An 18,499-nucleotide genomic window follows, 5' to 3' on the forward strand; every position below is an offset into this window, starting at 1 on the left:
GTCTTATAGTCTCATATTCAAAGTTTAATTTTGTTCTAATTATTCTTATCTCATATGCAATGTCCTGAGGCTCTGAGAAGAATGGGTTGTAGGTAGGATACTGAGAAAAGCCTGATAATTAAAAGTTATCATTGCATATTTCTGAGATGGGGTTTCTTGTGGAACGTTTGATGAAAACATTGCAAGCAGTGTTAGATTTGGTTGTAAATGGTATAAGAAACCTATGCACAGGAAAATAAACAAAACTGATTTTGCTCTCAAAAAGTATGCATTTTTTTTATCTCCGAGCACTCGTTATCCAAAAGGCCTAATTCAATTTGGACCTCACTGGTTATCTTGGAATCTGACCTTTGGGTGAGAACATAACAGCTACAACATCCTTGTTTTCGACTTCACTTTTTTCATTGTTTCTCCGTTGCTCCGGTCCTATGGCACCATCTTGGGACTGTTACGTCTGACGTGCCAGAAGTCAGATGTTATGTCACAAGTGCTTAATACAAGTCTATGAGAGCAAGAACAAGCCCATAATGAGGCTCTCATAGAGTTCTATTGAGTTGTGACCTGCATGAAACACTGGAGCAAATCACCAGAGACCGACTGAAATGGAGGTGATAAAAGGTGAAGCTGTCGTAGGGTTAGTATGAAAAGGGGTCAGGGTACCTGGATTTAAACCACCACTCCAGTGGTAAAATAAAAAAAATATATGAAGTGGTGCTTTAAACCACTTGGCACCACTTTACATTGCAAGAGTGAAAAGAATGAAATTGGTGTGTGAAGTCAGTGCTGCGCTTTGCCTTTTAAATATCATCTGAAGATGGTTAAAAAGAAGAAAAAATATCCACAATGTGCCTGTAGTAACAGAGGCGTCACCACATGTCCTGGTTACAATGATGCACAAATACCATTCTGAACATTTTCCTAGTGGGCCGTGAAACTCTTATACTGTCCTTGACAATAGTTTAGTTGTTGCTCCAGCTGTCTATGGTGCAGTGCACTTTAAAATGCAAACACAAGTTGAGAAAGTGGACTATATTCTGCTACACATGAAAGCACAAAGCGGCACGCCTTTCTGTGAGAATGAATGGTGGCTAGGCATCTTCTTGAGGGGCTGCATGGACACTATTATTTCTGGATTGATATCTGCCTATATGATGTTCAAGGAAGAGAAGGCAAGCAATAGTCTTAGAAGATGGCATTTATGATGATGATGATGCACACAAGGTATTACTTGAAGATATAGCCTAGCTGACAGCAATAAGAATGTGTGGATGGGATGAAGAGTTATTATTGTCTGGTCCACATACCTAATGAATTATGAACTAATATCCTACACTCCAACTCTATTTATAAATTACACCCATCAGGTGAGGTACCCATACCTCATATATGTACAGTATGATGGCAGCAGAGCTCTCCTATACACAGTATAAAGCCATACATCTCCTTTTTTTCCATTTGATGGCCCACTCAGCTTCCTATACACAGTATGATGGCCCTCCACAGCTCACAAAAACAGTAAGATGCCACCATATCTCATCCCCACGAATCCTGGGCCACATAATTAAAAAATAATTACTTATGCTCACTTAATTCTGGTATCTTTAGTTCTTAGAATGATGTCACAGGGCGACCCAATATCTCCTATATTACACTCCAACAGGACGCAGGCTGGAACTAGATGTCAGTCTTCTGAAGTGGTGGAATAGGTAGCAGATGACTGTTAACAGTATCCACAACTATCTGCTCAGTGTAATGGCCAACATAGCTACCCACTAAGTATGTTGGCCACTGCAGTCACAGAATAATTATTTATGATAGCCCCCACAGTCCCTTACTCAGTATGTTGGCCTCACAGTCAGCCACTCAGTATGATGATCCTTTCCTCACTCTTTATTGGTCCCTACATTCCCCAATTCAGTATGAAGTTCCCTAAAGCCCTTAATGCAGTATGATGGCCTTCACTGTCTCCCACACAGTATGATAGCCCAACAGTCCCCCTCTGATGGCCCCATAGTCTTTCAATCAGTATGATGCTCCCAGTAGTTCTCCCTTTATTATGATGTCCCCCAGCCTCTCACTCATTATGATGGCTGCCCAAATTTCAGTATTCATTATGATAACCCTCATATTCCCCTACTCATTTTGATGACCCCACAGTCTCCCACTAAGTATGATGGCCCCACAGTTGGTCACTCACAATGATGAGCTCACAGTCCTTTATTTAATATGATGGCCCTCATAGTCTCTCAGTCATTATGATGGCCCCACCGTATCATTTTCAGTATGATTGTGTTCACATTGCCGTACTCATTATGATGACCCTCACAGTCTCCCACTCAGTATGATGGTTACCACAGTCCCTCACTAAAAATGATGCCCTCACAGTCTTCTACTCAATATGATGGGCCCCACATCCCTTCCCACAGTATTCTGTAACTCAAAGTCATTCACTCATTATTGTGGCCAATACAGCCTGTCACTCAATATGATGGTCCTCTTCATCACCAAATTAGTATGTTGGCCCTATTAGAACACCTTCTTTCAGTATGATGACCCCCACATTTAACTAACTCATTATGATGGCCACCAAAGTCAATCACTAAGTATGATGACTCCAATAGCCCCTCAGTATGAAGACCCATCCTTCACTCATTACTTTGGTAACCATATTCCTTTAATCAGTATGCTGGCCTCACAGCCCTTAACTTTGTGATGTCATCCATAGTCCCCCATTCATTGTGATGGCCCTGATGGTTTCCACAATCTCCCACTCAGTATGATTGCCCTCAGAGCATATCACTCAGTTTGATGAACCCTCAACATCTTGATCAGTATGATGGCATCCAAAGTCCCAAACTCAGTATGAGAGCCCTTATAGCTGCTTATCCAGTATGATGGACTTAAGCCTCACTCACTCAGGATGATGACCCCCACAGCCACATCGAGATCGGTCTGTATTGCACACAACAAAAGTGATGCTGTGATGTCATGTGCTGGGTAATATTCTGCTTTGGTTGGTATGCCCTTGCCTGTCCAATCATATTATTGTATAGTTGTTTACACTTGAAAGAAAGGGGGACAAGAAGTGCAATAGGCTCTTGATCTATCTGAGTTGTAAGTTATTTTCCCACCTATTGGGGTTGTTTAACCCACAACTAAGGAATCAAGGTGTGACACCTGCTGAAGTACCCTCAGGTCAGGATATCCCACCTTATAGAACAATTGGTAGGAGGATAGCAGTAATAGTCTCCACTGCTGGTAAGAGAATCAAGAAATCTGGAGACCGTATTTAGGATGGGACCATGTAGGTTATTCTCTAAATGTTTCAAAGCTTAGACAAATTCTTCATCAGTAAAGCACAAAATATGGATGGCACATATGCAGTACACTTACTCCTGTGTGTGAGACAGAAGTTGCTTGCTGCTTTGAAGATAGTGTAGTAGGACTCTTTACCTCTCGGTCTCCTGTACAACTGAATGTGTTACACCATTATCATGCCCACCCCAATAGAGTATAGATAACATGATGAATAGGAAGTAGATGCCCATCAGCACTGGTGGCAGCAGAACTATGTAGATGACAGAAAATAGACAGGAAGGCAGTTGGTATGGCTGATTTAATTAGAAATGAGAAATATTGACGTGACATATATTCCATTATGCCATCCACTTCCTACAACCTGATAGACATTCCAGACTCAAAGGAAGCAAATGAAACACCTGCGTTTGGTAGTACTACAGCTGAAATAGTGGCTGCCAGCAGTGCTGGTGGGGATGCCACAGGCAGCTTGATCATATTTAGCTGTAGTGCTTTTTCTCTCTCATGCTACCACACTTGTTGCCACTACCACGTTTTGTACACAAGTATACCAGTTATGAAAAAAAATACCATTTCTTGTTTATATATTATAGATATTTTTAATTATGTCACCCTTAACAAAAATTCCTTAACCTTAAAGACTATATTGTTAGGTAGACATACACAAAGAAAGTAAGTTGCAGAAAGTCAGATGTATTATTGTGGTGTATAGGCACTTTAAAGGGACTTCATGGGCACAGAATTACAGTTCAAGCCAAATACAGGGGCTTGTGCTTCATGGTGGGGCTAATCATTTATATACACCTTCCCACCTATTGTTTTCCCTCTATCTCCACCCTCCTGACTTCTTTGACAGCTCTGACTTATTGAAGAGCCTGAGAAAGGCAGAATTGGTATGACAACAAGCAGGTGGGAAGATGTTTTTAATTCATTAGCCCCACCATGATGCATGAGCAGCTGTACTTGGTTTGAACATTTATCCAGTGCACTGCTGACAGAATCCCTTTAAATTTTTCAAGTAAAACAGCTGGCAGAAGAAAGTTGAAAATCTTTATCCTTTTCGTATATTATTTTATTTTCCTTATTTTTGTTCACTTAAGGTAATAACCCCCTAAACCGACCAAAATTACAACACAGCATTTTGGCAAACATAAGGTCATGCACAGAAACTAACATGCAGCAGCATGGTTGATAAAATGAACAAATAATATCAGTGTCTTTTTGCGGCGGTACGTGCCGGTACGGGGTACCGGAAAATCTGAAGAGCACCTCTGGCTCTGTCCACATGGCTAATTTGTAAACTATACAAATTAGCCATGTGTGGAGTGGGGGCACAAGCCAGAGGCGTATCTAGGGGGAGCTGGAGGGGTGCTGTCAGGCTGCCTGATGTGGCAGTGTGGAACTCTGCTGGGGTGGGAGCTAGCTATTCTCTGAGCGTGGCTGTCACACTGACAGCCACACTCATAGAAACTGCAGCGCGCGGCTCCCACTGCTCAATTGTCCTTGTATCTGTCAGACGTGAGGACAATTGAAGCGGTGATCTCTGGCGCTGACTCAGCGTGATGGCTTTCATGTGATCAGGTCAGCTGATCACACTGCTGACCCGGAAGCCAGCGCCGCAGCGCGGAGGCGGCAGAGAAATGCTGATAAGTGATCCACTGTTGAGCTGAAGACAAGGAGGAGGAACATTATGAGGTGAGAGGGGAGTGTTTATGAAACAGTATGGGGGAGAGAGGGTGGGGGAGGGAACTATCTGTGGACACACTATGGGAGGGACAGAGGGTGGGGAATGGATACCATCTATGGATACACTTTGGGGAGACAGAGAATGGGGAGGGGGCAATATCTATATACACAGTATGAGTGGGGGAGGGAACTATCTGTGGACAGAGTATGATGGGAAGAGAGGATGGGGAGGGGGAAGTATCTTTGGACACAGTATGGGGAGAGAGAGGATGAGGTTTCATGCATGGGGAGAGAGGATGATGTTTCATGCATGGGGACAGAGGATGAGGGATGATGCATGGGGACAGAGAGGATGAGGGGTGATGCATGGGGACAGAGAGGATGAGGGGTGATGCACGGGGACAGAGAGGATGTGGAGCGAACTGGAAAGAAATTTTGAGGACACATAATAATGAGTGACATGGTATGAGGAGTAAGTGGGCAGGATGGGGAATGAGGTGGAAAAGTATATGGAAATGCAGGAGGTAGTGAGAAGACAGTAAGGGATGAGAAGAATGTGAGGGGCACAGAATAAAGACTGGGTAGTGGAGGGGGGCGATATGGAGAGGGGGCAGAATGGGAGGACAGTGTGAGGTTATAGCAAGGAGGGGGAGTGTGATGAAGGCACAGTATAAAGACTTGGCAGTATAAGGGGACACAGTGTAAAGGACACTGTAAACAGTAGGCTCAGTTTAGAAAGAGAGGAAATATGAAGGGCATGTACCATAAGAGGGACAGTGTGGGTCATATTTTTTGCAGAGAATACTGTGAGGGGCCATTATTTATTCTGGGCACAGTGTAGGGCAGGTATTTTTAAGAAGAAGTATTATAATCATTCTGCTACTTTTAGGGGCATCGTCTCGGGATGTGGTACAGAATACTGGAGAAGATGGAAATCTGCAGAGACGAGATGTGAATGTGAAAAGTCATCATTGCGTCAGGACAAGATGAAGAATAGAAAGAAATGACTAGAGACAACATCATCTATAAGGTACCTGAATGTAAATATTTGTGATACTGACTATGTCTTATCATTAGGCCTCGGTCCCACTTGCGCATTGCTTCTGATGTTAGCACAATGGGACCCCCACTGATCAGCTGCTCTTGGTGCAGGTGGCCGGAAATGCATATTTATGGATCTGCTCCGTTCTCTGATGGTGTCTGCAGCCGGATACTGCACATCCACCTCATTGATTTTAATAGGAGACTGCTGCCACTATCAGAAGATGGAGCAGATCCAGAACTGAGCACTTCTGGCCACCTGCCACCGCCGACACCAATAGAAGGTAATTTGAAGGGTTGCCAGGTGACGGACCTCGACCAGTCAGACATTGGTGACCTATCCTAAGGAAAGGTCATTAATGTTAAAGTAGTGGACAACCTCTTTAATAAAGTCTTGTGCCATCTGACAAGTTAAGGGTTACTATGTTTTTATTTATGTTGTTAGGAGCATTAAAGGGGTTGTCCAAATTTGTGATGAGTCTGCAGTCACTCCTTGTGTCACTCTATGACTGCAGCCTTCTGAATTCTCATAGTGTGCACACTGCACGCTGTCAGGATTCTCTGGTGCCGGCGGTGAGAGTGGGAGGTTATGAAGCTGCAAGTATGCAATTTACATAGATGTGGTCACATGCTGAACAGACATGCTCAATGAAAATGAATTGACTGAGGCTGAGCACATCAAATCAGAATGTGGCCAGAAGTATACAAATCTCTTTCTTGTGCTCACATTATCGTCCACTCTCTTCACTGGCACCGGCACCCCCCCCACTCCTCAATATAGACTGGCGGTGTCTGACAGCACCTCCCCCCGCGCTCCTCACCTCAGAGATGCATACCCGCAAATATTTTTTTACAAAAAAAGCACTGATTAATATTAATCACTCACAAAGTAATGAGCAAGTGTATTCTCCACTGTTCGATATGTGATCTAGCATCGGAGTGTTCAGGTACAATTGTTACTGAATTGTTAAGTCAACAAGTCAGGAGGACCAGAGAGCGGAAGTGGAAGACGAGGTGGTGGACGATGAAGTCACTTACCCAACCTGGGAAATTGCCATGCAGAGCAAGGACAGCAGCGCAGAGATGGAAGAATCCCCAGCATTTCAACAGGCAGGAAGAGGTAGTGTAGTGGACAGATTGAGAAGGTGGGCAACTGTTCCACATACCACCCACACATGACAAGTGCCGAAGCCATTGGTTAGATGTTCCCCAGTTTTTTTTTTAAAAGAAAGTGCAGACAATAAAAGAACAGTCATTTGCAATCTGTGTCTTGCAAAGATCAGCAGTCATCTGAATACTGCCAGCCTAAACCCCACTGTGATTGGCTTGGCCGCACAGCATCATTGGGGCTATATAAGCCAGCAGCCATTTTGGTTAGTCGGTCTCTCTCTCTCTCTGTGTCAGTCAGTCGGTATCTCCCTCTCCCTTTCATACTCACCGATCACCAGTGCAGCGCTGCACAGCTGTCCCACTGCTCCGGCGACTTCTCCTGCTTTTGAAAATACTGGCTGCTCATTATTCCATCTCGTATTCCCTGCTTTCCCCACCCACCGGTGCCTATGATTGGTTGCATTCAGATGAGCCCCCATGCTGAGTGACAGCTGTCTCACTGCAATCAATCACAGCTACCAGTTTGCGGGTCTATATCGTGCAGTAAAATAAATAAATAATTTAAAAAAAAAACGGCATGCGGTCCCCCCCAATTTTGATACCAGTCAAGTTAAATCCACATGGCTGAAGGCTGGTATTCTCAGAATGGGGAGCCCCACGTTATGGGGAGCTCCGCAGCCTAAAAAATATCAGCCAGCAGCCGCCCGGAATTGCCACATCCATTAGATGTGACAGTCCCAGGACTCTACCCGGGTCATCCCGATTGCCCTGATGCGGTGGCAATTGGGGTAATAAGGGGTTAATAACACCGCACAGCTGTCATCAAGGGTAATAAGAAGTTAATGGCAGCCCATAGCTGCCACTAAGTTCTAGGTTAATCATGACAGGCATCTATGAGACACCCCCCATGATTAACCTGTAAATGAAAGTAAATAGACACATACACTCGTAAAAATCCTTTATTTGGAATAAAAGATGAAAAACACACCCCCTCTTTCACCACTTTATTAAAATCCCCAAATAGCCCTCCAGGTCCAGCGTAAGACAACACGAGGTCCCACGACACATCCAGCTCTGCTGCATGAAGCTGACAGGAGCGGAGCAACTGAAGTGAGTCGCACTGTCAGCGGTGACGTCACTCAGGTTACCCGCGGCCACCGCTCTCAGTTGGAGGACTCCAGCTGGCCGGGGGTAACCTGAGTGACGGCACCGCTGATCGTGTGGCTCACTTCAGTCACTCAGGAGATTTGCGGTCACCGGTGAGTCCTTCACCTGTGATCGCAAATCAGGCCGCAGCACACAGACAGAGCCGCGGGATGAAAATGAAGTCAGGTGAAGTTCATCCGAGTCCATTCTGATCGCGCATCTCTATCTCGCAGCCAACCATGCTCTATGGTGATGTAGCAGAGCCAAGTGGGACTGCACTGTTAAAAATGCATCCAAAATGCATTCAAAATGCATCCAAAACTCAGCGTTTTGAATGCTTTTTGAAATGCACATGCAGTGTAAAGTATGAGGAAGGAAACATGAATGAGCAGAGCTGCAGTGTAAAGCATGGGAAAGGAAACATGAATGAGCAGAGCTGCAATGTAAAGCATTGGAAAGGAAGCGTGAATGAGCAGAGCTGCAGTGTAAAGCATGGGAAAGGAAATGTGAATGAGCAGAGCTGCAGTGTAAAGCATGGGAAAGGAAACATGAATAAGCAGAGCTGCATGGGAAAGGAAACGTGAATGAGCAGAGCTGCAGTATAATGTGTGGGAAAGGAAACGTGAATGCGCAGAGCTGCAGTGTAAAGCATGGGAAAGAAAACGTGAATGAGCAGAGCTGCAGTGTAAAGCATGGGAAAGGAAATGTGAATGAGCAGAGCTGCAGTGTAAAGGGAAAGAGAGAGAGAGGAGAGAGAGACCAGGCACAGCCATTCTCAAAGCAGGAAGCAGAGCTCACAGCTACTCTCTGCTCATGCGGCCAGCGTTTATTGTGAAGGAGGTGGGATCGTGAGAGATCAAACTGCACCAGGTACAGACACACTGGAGAATACCAGGGGGATGGGGGGGGGACTTACCTGGACCTGGGGAGGAGTTTTCTGTTGCATGTGTCATGGCAGAGGAAGAGGGTGAACGTGGTCGGCGTGGTGGTATGCGCACTGCCTTCTTGGATGATCAGGAGGGGGTTGGGGGGCAGAAATGCAGAGACGCACCTTCTACAGGCTGTGCCCATACTGTTTCTGCCTTTTCCTATCCATTTCAGCCTTTTCCTCAGTCACTACAGCTCACCGTTAGGTCCAATGTGAAATTATTTGGGTTCCCAATAGACTTACATTGCGCGCCGAATATTTGCAAATACACGAATAGCGGCAACCTATTCGTCGGATATTCATCGAAGCGGATATTTTGGTATTCGATCATCCCTACTCATTACATATTCACTACACCTCCTCATTAGGCTCATACATATTCAGACCTGCCCCCACACTGAGCGACAGCTGTCTGATGGCAACCAATCACAGCCACCGGTGGGCGGGTCTATATCTCACAGTAAAATAAATTAATGAATAATTTAAAAAAACAACATGCGGTCCCCCCAATTTTGACATCCAGCCAAGATAAAGTCTCACATCTGAGGGCTGGTATTCTCAGGCTGGGGAGACCCACATTATTGGGAAGCCCCCCAGCCTAAAAATATCAGCCAGCAGCCACCCGGAATTGCCACATCTACTAGATGTGACAGTCCCGGGACTTTACATGGGTCATGCCGATTGCCCTGATGCGGTGGCAATTGGGTTAATAAGGGGTTAATAACACCGCACAGCTGTCATCAAGCGCAGAATTAGTGATGCGAAGGGGTCTTCTATGAGGCCCCATCACTAATCCTATAAGTAAAAAGAAATACATGCACCAAGAAAAATCCTTTATTTCGAATAAAATACAAAACCACACTCTTTCACCATTTATTAACCCCAATAACACCCAAGTCCGACGTAATCCACATGAGGTCCCATGATGATCCTGGCTCTGCTACATCCTACCCTGAAGAGACCAAAAACATGTCCAATCTCTGCAGGCACTGGGAAACACTGACAAGAAGGACCCGGCTAGCAGCAGTGACATCACTCAGTTCATCAGTGGTCATACACGGGTTTCCACGGTATGACTTCTGGTGACCTGAAGCACTCTTAATATGCGGACAGTGTGCTCTGCCAGGAGGAGCTGCCGAGACACCCCAGGCAGCTGACAGGAGATTTCAGGCTGTGATCACCACTCTCCTCAGATGGCATTGTCAGTGTTAAAGTGCTGGTGAGGAGTGGGACACAGCCCAGCACTTTAACACTGACAATGCTGTCTGGGGAGTGCGGGGCAGCTCACACCTCCATGCTGGCACTGTCACTGTTAAATTACTGTCAGAATGAGGGACACGGCCCTGCATTTTAAGAGTGCTTCAGGTCACAAGATCTCATACCATGGGGACTTGGGAATGACCTCCAATGAACGAAGTGACGTCACTGCTGCCAGCTGGGTCCTTCTTGTCAGTGTTTCCTGGAGCCTGGAGAGATCGGACATGTTTTTGGTCTCTTCAGGTTCGGATGTAGCACAGCCACGAACATCGTGGGACCTCGTCTGGATTATGTCGGACATTGGTGTTATTGGGGTTAATAAAGTGGTGAAAGAGGGTAGTTTTGTATTTTATTCCAAATAAAAGATTTTTCTTGGTGTATGTGTATTTATTTTTACTCATAGTATTAGTGATAGGGGGTCTCATAGAAAACCCATTCCCATCACTAATTCTGGACTTGATGACAGCTGTGTGCTATTAATAACCCTCATTACCCCAATTGCCACTGCATCAGGGCAATCAGGATGAGCAGGTTAAAGTCCCGGGACTGTCGCATCTAATGCATGTGGCAATTCCTTGCAGCTGCTGGCTGATATTTTTAGGCTGGGGGGCTCCTAATAACGTGGGTCTCCCCAGCCTGAGAATACAACCTCAGCTGTGAGGTTTTATCTTGGCTGGGTATCAAAATTGGGGGGACCGCACGTCATTTTTTTAAATTATTTATTTTACTGTTTGATATAGACCCGCCCACCAGCGGCTGTAATTGGTTTCCATTAGACAGCTGTCACTCAGCGTGGCAGAAGATGTGATTGCAACCAATCATGGCCACCGGTGTGCAGGGGAAGCAGGGAATATGTATGAGCCTAATGAGCGTGTAGGGAAGAAGAAAAGAGGCAGCGGGAGCAGTGTGACAGCCGCACCATGCCGTGATCAGTGAGTATGAACCTGAGAGATAGAGACAGAGAGAGAAAGAATAAGTGGTGTAATACTGTCTGGGACATGTTCATTCCCAGAAACCATATGAGTAAAAAATGCATGCATGCATATTCTCCAGGCTCCCCCCATTCAGTTTCATCACTTTCCCATCCATTTCTGCCTTTTCCTCAGGCCCACAGACCTCTTTGTTGGATCCAGCAGAAAATTACTTGCATTTCCCATTGACTTGAATTGTACTCTCTATTCGTAATGAATACACGACTATTACAAAGTACTCGTTACAAGTATAATAAATACAAATATATCGGTACTCGCTCATCTCTACTAATCATCCAAGTTAAAGCTCACATCAATAATGACCCTTTCACAGCTTGATATCAGCCCGCAGCTCTTGCTTTATCTTTGGCTGTTTATCAAGATAGGGGGGGGCCCTAAGTCATTTATTTTTTTGTAAATCAGATTTTATTCGAATAAAGAACACGTTTACAAGATATAGGATAGGCAACATATGATAAGGAGTAGAATAACTCAAATCTTAGAAGTAATAAGTAATACAACACTTTTCTACTTGCATAAAAATTCCTTTGATTACACACTTCAGGTCAGACCATCATCACCCATGTAATAGCTTTTCTTTGGAGATGATGCCCACTGGGTGACCAACAATCCGACCCCCATACAAAAATTTATGCAGCCTCGTTTAGAAACAGGAGGCAACGTAGATGCACAAAGTCCCTGAGATAGCAATCCTTTCTAACAATGTAAACATAACATAAAGTATACAAAGAGGAAAGAAAAATGAGAAAAGAGGAAATGTATGAGGAGAGGGAAAAGAAAAGAAGGACCAAGAAGATGTCTCATCTGGGTCGTTTGCAGCCCCCAGCACTTTTGTTTTGTGAAATGGACAATCACAGAGGTTTCAAGCCCCCAACTGAAGCTTGAAGCCATAGTACCAGGTCTGGTGTCTCTCTATACATAATCCACGGTGCCCACAGCCTGAACACTCGCTCCCCCGAGTCAGACGCCTGGCCAACCAGCTCCTCCATCCTATAGATCTGGTTAATCTCGGCCACCAATTCAGCCCACGAGCAGAGTTGAGCGCGGTTCGCGGTTCAAGGTTCTCCAGTTCGCGGCTCGAGTGATTTTGGGGGCTGTTCTAGATCGAACTAGAACTCGAGCTTTTTGCTAAAGCTCGATAGTTCTAGATACGTTCGAGAACGGTTCTAGCAGCAAAAAGATCAGCTAATTCCTAGCTGGCTTTCCGCTGTAATAGTGTAAGTCACTCTGTGACTCACACTATTATGAAATTTCAGTGTATAGTGTGCGGGAACAGCGCATTCAGATCACTGCTGCTGGGATAATGGCGATCGCCATTTTTTTTTTATTTTCCTTGTCTTCCTTCCCTAAGCGCGCGCGTGTAGTGGGGCGGGCCAGCATGTCAGCCAATCCCAGACACACACACAGCTAAGTCGACTTTTAGCCAGAGAAGCAACGGCATGTGTGATAGGATGTCCATGTCACATGTCCCTGCATTATAAAACCGGACATTTTCCTCCAGCACGCCATTATCTGCCTTCTGCGTCCTTGGTGTCAGACATCACTGGCGCAGCTCCTATCGCCGATACTGCTGTGTACGCCCCATACACAGCGCTGTACAGCATAGGGATAGCACTTTCTATCAGTCCTTTTAAGGGCTCATACTGGCAGGGTCAGAGCCATAGGTGACAGGTCCGTGAAAACAGAGTTTAACAGCTACACAAGATGACAGCGTCTGTGTAGCTAAGGTCAGGGATTTCCTCGCTGCATTTCCCCATTAGGAGGGATAGAAAGGCAGGCTTCCTTTCCTCTACCCAGACCCACAACCCTGCCACTGTACCCTCCTGCCCTTTGCACACTCCAACTCATTGTTACTAAGCCATTATACTAGCAAACACTGAGTGAACTTAGTGGCATCCTAAACATGGCTATTGGACTTCTGTATTGTCCCAATAGTGCAAAGATATTTGCAGCACGTCTGCCTGCACTGCACACTCAAACTCATTGTAACTAAGCCATTATACTGGCAAACACTGAGTGAACTTAGTGGCATCCTAAACGTGGCTATTGGACTTCTGTATAGTCCCACTAGTGCAAAGATATTTGCAGCACGTCTGCCTGCATTGCACACTCAAACTCATTGTTACTAAGCCATTATACTAGCAAACACTGAGTGAACTTAGTGGCATCCTAAACGTGGCTATTGGACTTCTGTATTGTCCCACTAGTGCAAAGATATTTGCAGCACGTCTGCCTGCATTGCACACTCGACCTCATTGTTACTAAGCCATTATACTAACAAACACTGAGTGAACTTAGTGGCATCCTAAACGTGGCTATTGGACTTCTGTATTATCCCACTAGTGCAAAGATATTTGCAGCACGTCTGCCTGCACTGCACACTCAAACTCATTGTAACTAAGCCATTATACTGGCAAACACTGAGTGAACTTAGTGGCATCCTAAACATGGCTATTGGACTTCTGTATAGTCCCACTAGTGCAAAGATATTTGCAGCACGTCTGCCTGCATTGCACACTCAAACTCATTGTTACTAAGCCATTACACTGGCAAACACTGAGTGAACTTAGTGTCATCATAAACGTGGCTATTGGACTTCTGTATAGTCCCACTAGTGCAAAGATATTTGCAACACGTCTGCCTGCACTGCACACTCAAACTCATTGTTACTAAGCCATTATACTAGCAAACACTGAGTGAACTTAGTGGCATCCTAAACGTGGCTATTGGACTTCTGTATTGTCCCACTAGTGCAAAGATATTTGCAGCACGTCTGCCTGCACTGCACACTCAAACTCATTGTAACTAAGCCATTATACTAGCAAACACTGAGTGAACCTAGTGGCATCCTAAACGTGGCTATTAAACTTCTGTATTGTCCCACTAGTGCAAAGATATTTGCAGCACGTCTGCCTGAATTGCACACTCAAACTCATTGTTACTAAGCCATTATACTAGCAAACACTGAGTGAACTTAGTGGCATCCTAAACGTGGCTATTGGACTTCTGTATTGTCCCACTAGTGCAAAGATATTTGCAGCACGTCTGCCTGCATTGCACACTCAAACTCATTGTTACTAAGCCATTACACTGGCAAACACTGAGTGAACTTAGTGTCATCATAAACGTGGCTATTGGACTTCTGTATAGTCCCACTAGTGCAAAGATATTTGCAGCACGTCTGCCTGCACTGCACACTAAAACTCATTGTTACTAAGCCATTATACTAGCAAACACTGAGTGAACTTAGTGGCATCCTAAACGTGGCTATTGGACTTCTGTATTGTCCCACTAGTGCAAAGATATTTGCAGCACGTCTGCCTGCACTGCACACTCAAACTCATTGTTACTAAGCCATTATACTAGCAAACACTGAGTGAACTTAGTGGCATCCTAAACGTGGCTATTGGACTTCTGTATTGTCCCACTAGTGCAAAGATATTTGCAGCACGTCTGCCTGCATTGCACACTCAAACTCATTGTTACTAAGCCATTATACTAGCAATTTATGCTGCAGTTTAAGGGCCGTAGTTGCATTGTCAGGGATAATAATTGTTGTTTATTCTGCTGTTAAGAAAGCTAGACCACCGCTGCAATCTACACCACCTCTCAATTTTTACTACCACATTTTAAGTGCACAATCTTGTCGCAATCAACATGAGTGGCAAAATGACAGATGCTGGTGGAAAGGGGAAGAGGCGTGTTGGAAAAGGAAAAAAACGGTTTGTCCGTGGGGAAGGTGGCAAAGCTCCATTAACATCTGCTGAAGATAGAACATCTACCAGCAAAAGTAAGATGTCTACTACTTACCGTGGACAATCCGATATGCTCCATTTTTTACGGACACGAACAACAGGAACAAAGGTAGATGATGGCAAAAAAAAGAAAATGCTTGAATGGATCTCAAGTGGTCCAACAAGTGCCCTCTCAGCCACCTAACTACCGCATCCAAAAAACACCAGTCATCTGAGTTGTCATCCCAATCAAACTTGCTTTCTCCCAGCTCTGAAGTCTCCATCAGCCCTGCACAGTATGGTGGAACTGAGATGGCTGAGTCTGCAGAGCTGTTCAGTCACACTATAGCCTGGGAATCAGAGGTCTGCTCCCAAGCTACAGTGAGTACAGACCAGGAAATGGTCTGCAGTGATGCCCAGAACCTTTGTGACTCTGATTCAGGCCGTGAGGACCAAGTTTCTGAACATAATGTTGACCCTTAGGCACAAACTGTAACACCTGTGGTTATAGACAATGAGGAACATACTGATGACGATGAGACGCAGATACCAGATTGGGATGACAACTTAAATATTCGGTCAAGGCAAGAAGAGGCTCGGTCTGAGGGTGAGGGGAGTGCAAACACAACAATTGATGAGGAAGTTCTAGATCCCACCTACTGTCAACCCACAGTCAGGCACTCGAGGAGGTCAACAGAGGCGGTGGAGGAGGATGCAACCGACGACGAAGTTACCTTGCGCCTTCCTGGACAGAGTCGGAGCACTGGTAGCATGTCTACAACTGCATCATCAGCCACCACTCTGCCTCTGAGCACTAGTCGGGGGGGCTCAGCAGGTCGCATGCCCTCTAAGCCTTGCCTAGCTTGGTCCTTTTTGACATAGAAAAAGATCGCCCAAATTATGTGATCTGTAAAATTTGTCGTGATTCGGTTAGTAGAGGTCAAAACCTCAGCAGTTTGACAACTTCTTCCAGGAATCGTCACATGAATAAATATCATATGTCCCGGTGGGAAGCTCACCGTGCTGCAATGCGGCCTACCGGAGCGAACCATCCACGGCCTGCCCCTGCCAGTGCATCCGCGTGCTCTTCATCTTCTAGCACTGTGGGGACAGCTGTCAAACCTGGTTTACCACGCACAACTTCCACCACTGTAACCGCAACAGGCAGTTTGCTTGGTAGGTCATCAGTTGGTTTGGAAGGGGAAACAAGTGCGTGTGTACAGCTCTCTCAGACATCGATAGCACCAACGTTGGATGAAGGCAACATCATGTCTCCGCCTGCACTTTCCTCACACACCTGCATTTTTCCAGGGGCACCCTACTCAACACCGTACACACACAGCAGCCAGATCTCTGTCCCTCAGATGTGGACAAATAAAAGGCCATTTCCTGCGACCCATGACAAAGCTAAGAGGTTGACTTTATCACTCTGTAAGCTCTTGGCTACTGAAATGCTGCCTTTCCGCCTGGTGGACACACAGGATTTTAGAGACCTTATGTCTGTCGCTGTGCCCCAGTATCAGATGCCCAGTCGCCACTACTTCTCTAAGAAAGGTGTGCCCGCGCTACACCAGCATGTCGCACACAACATCACCGCTTCCTTGAGAAACTCTGCGTGTGAACGGGTGCATTAAACCACCGATACTTGGCCCAGTAAGCATGGACAGGGACGTTACATGTCGCTGACTGGGCACTGGGTAACTATGGTGAGAGATGGTGAAGGGTCTGCTGCACAAGCTTTGCCGTCCCCACGACTTGTGTGTCAATCCTCTGTCTGTCCAAGTTCCGCCACTGCTTCTACCTCCTCCACCTCATCTGTGTCCTCCACCTTCGCCCCAAGCCTGCCTGGTCAGGCCACCAGTGTTCTCACTGCGCAGAAGGAATCACGCACCCCTCATTACTATGCTGGCAGCAGAGCGCAACGGCATCAGGCGGTCTTTAGCTTGACATGTCTTGGGAATAGGAGTCACACAGCTGAGGAGTTGTGGTCAGCTCTGCGGTCCGAGTTTACTAAATGGTTGTCTCCACTCAAACTGCAGCCTGGTAAGGCCGTGTGCGACAATGCTGCAAATCTGGGTGCGGCCCTTCACCTGGGCAAGGTGACACACATGCCTTGTATGGCTCACGTGTTGAACCTTGTTGTCCAGCAATTTTTAACACACTATCCCGGCCTAGATGGCCTTCTGACCAGGGCACAAAAACTGTCTGTTCACTTCCGCCATTGAACCGCCGCAGCTGAGCGACTTGCATCGCTCCAGAAGTCTTTCGGCCTGCCGGTTCATCGCCTGAAATGCGATGTGGCGACACGCTGGAATTCGACTCTCCACATATTACAGCGACTGTGGCAGCACCGCCAAGCCCTGGTGCAATACGTCATGACGTATAGCCTGGGCCAACGAGATGCAGAGGTGGGGCAGATCACCCTGATGGAGTGGTCTCAGATCAAGGACCTATGCACCCTTCTGCACAGTTTCGACATGGCGACGAATATATTTAGCGCTGACAATGCCATTATCAGCATGACAATTCCAGTCATTTACATGCTGGAGCACACGCTAAACACTATTCGGAGTCAGGGGGTGGGACAACAGGAAGGGGAGGAACTACAGGAGGATTCATATGCGCAAGGGACAACAACATCACCAAGGTCCAGACGTTCATCATCACCAACGTGGCAGGCATGGGACCATGGGGGACAGGGATCAACAAGGGCGCATGGTAGCAGGCGAAATGTTGAGGAAGGTGCAGGAGAACATGAAGAAATGGAGGACGAACTGTCCATGGACATGGAAGACTCAGCGGATGAGGGAGACCTTGGTCAAATTTCAGTTGAAAGAAGTTGGGGGGAGATATCAGAGGAAGAAAGAACGGTTAGCACCTCTATGCCACAAACACAGCGTGGACTTGGTCCGCATGGCTGCGCAAGACACATGAGTGCTTTCTTGCTGCACTACCTCCAACATGACCCTCGTATTGTCAAAATTAGAAGTGATGATGACTACTGGCTTGCCACTCTATTAGATCCCCGGTACAAGTCCAAATTTTGTGACATAATTCCAGCCATAGAAAGGGACGCACGTATGCAGGAGTATCAGCAGAAGCTGTTACTCGATCTTAGCTCGGCTTTTCCACCAAACAACCGTGCAAGTGCAGGGAGTGAATCTCCCAGTTGTAACTTGACAAACATGGGACGGTCTCGTCATCTTCAACAGTCTACCCGTACCAGTAGGACCGTATCTGGTGCTGGTAACAGCAATTTTATGGAATCTTTTCATAATTTTTTTAGA

Source organism: Anomaloglossus baeobatrachus, chromosome 7 (genome assembly GCF_048569485.1).
Source record: "Anomaloglossus baeobatrachus isolate aAnoBae1 chromosome 7, aAnoBae1.hap1, whole genome shotgun sequence".
Taxonomy (NCBI): Eukaryota; Metazoa; Chordata; class Amphibia; order Anura; family Aromobatidae; genus Anomaloglossus; species Anomaloglossus baeobatrachus.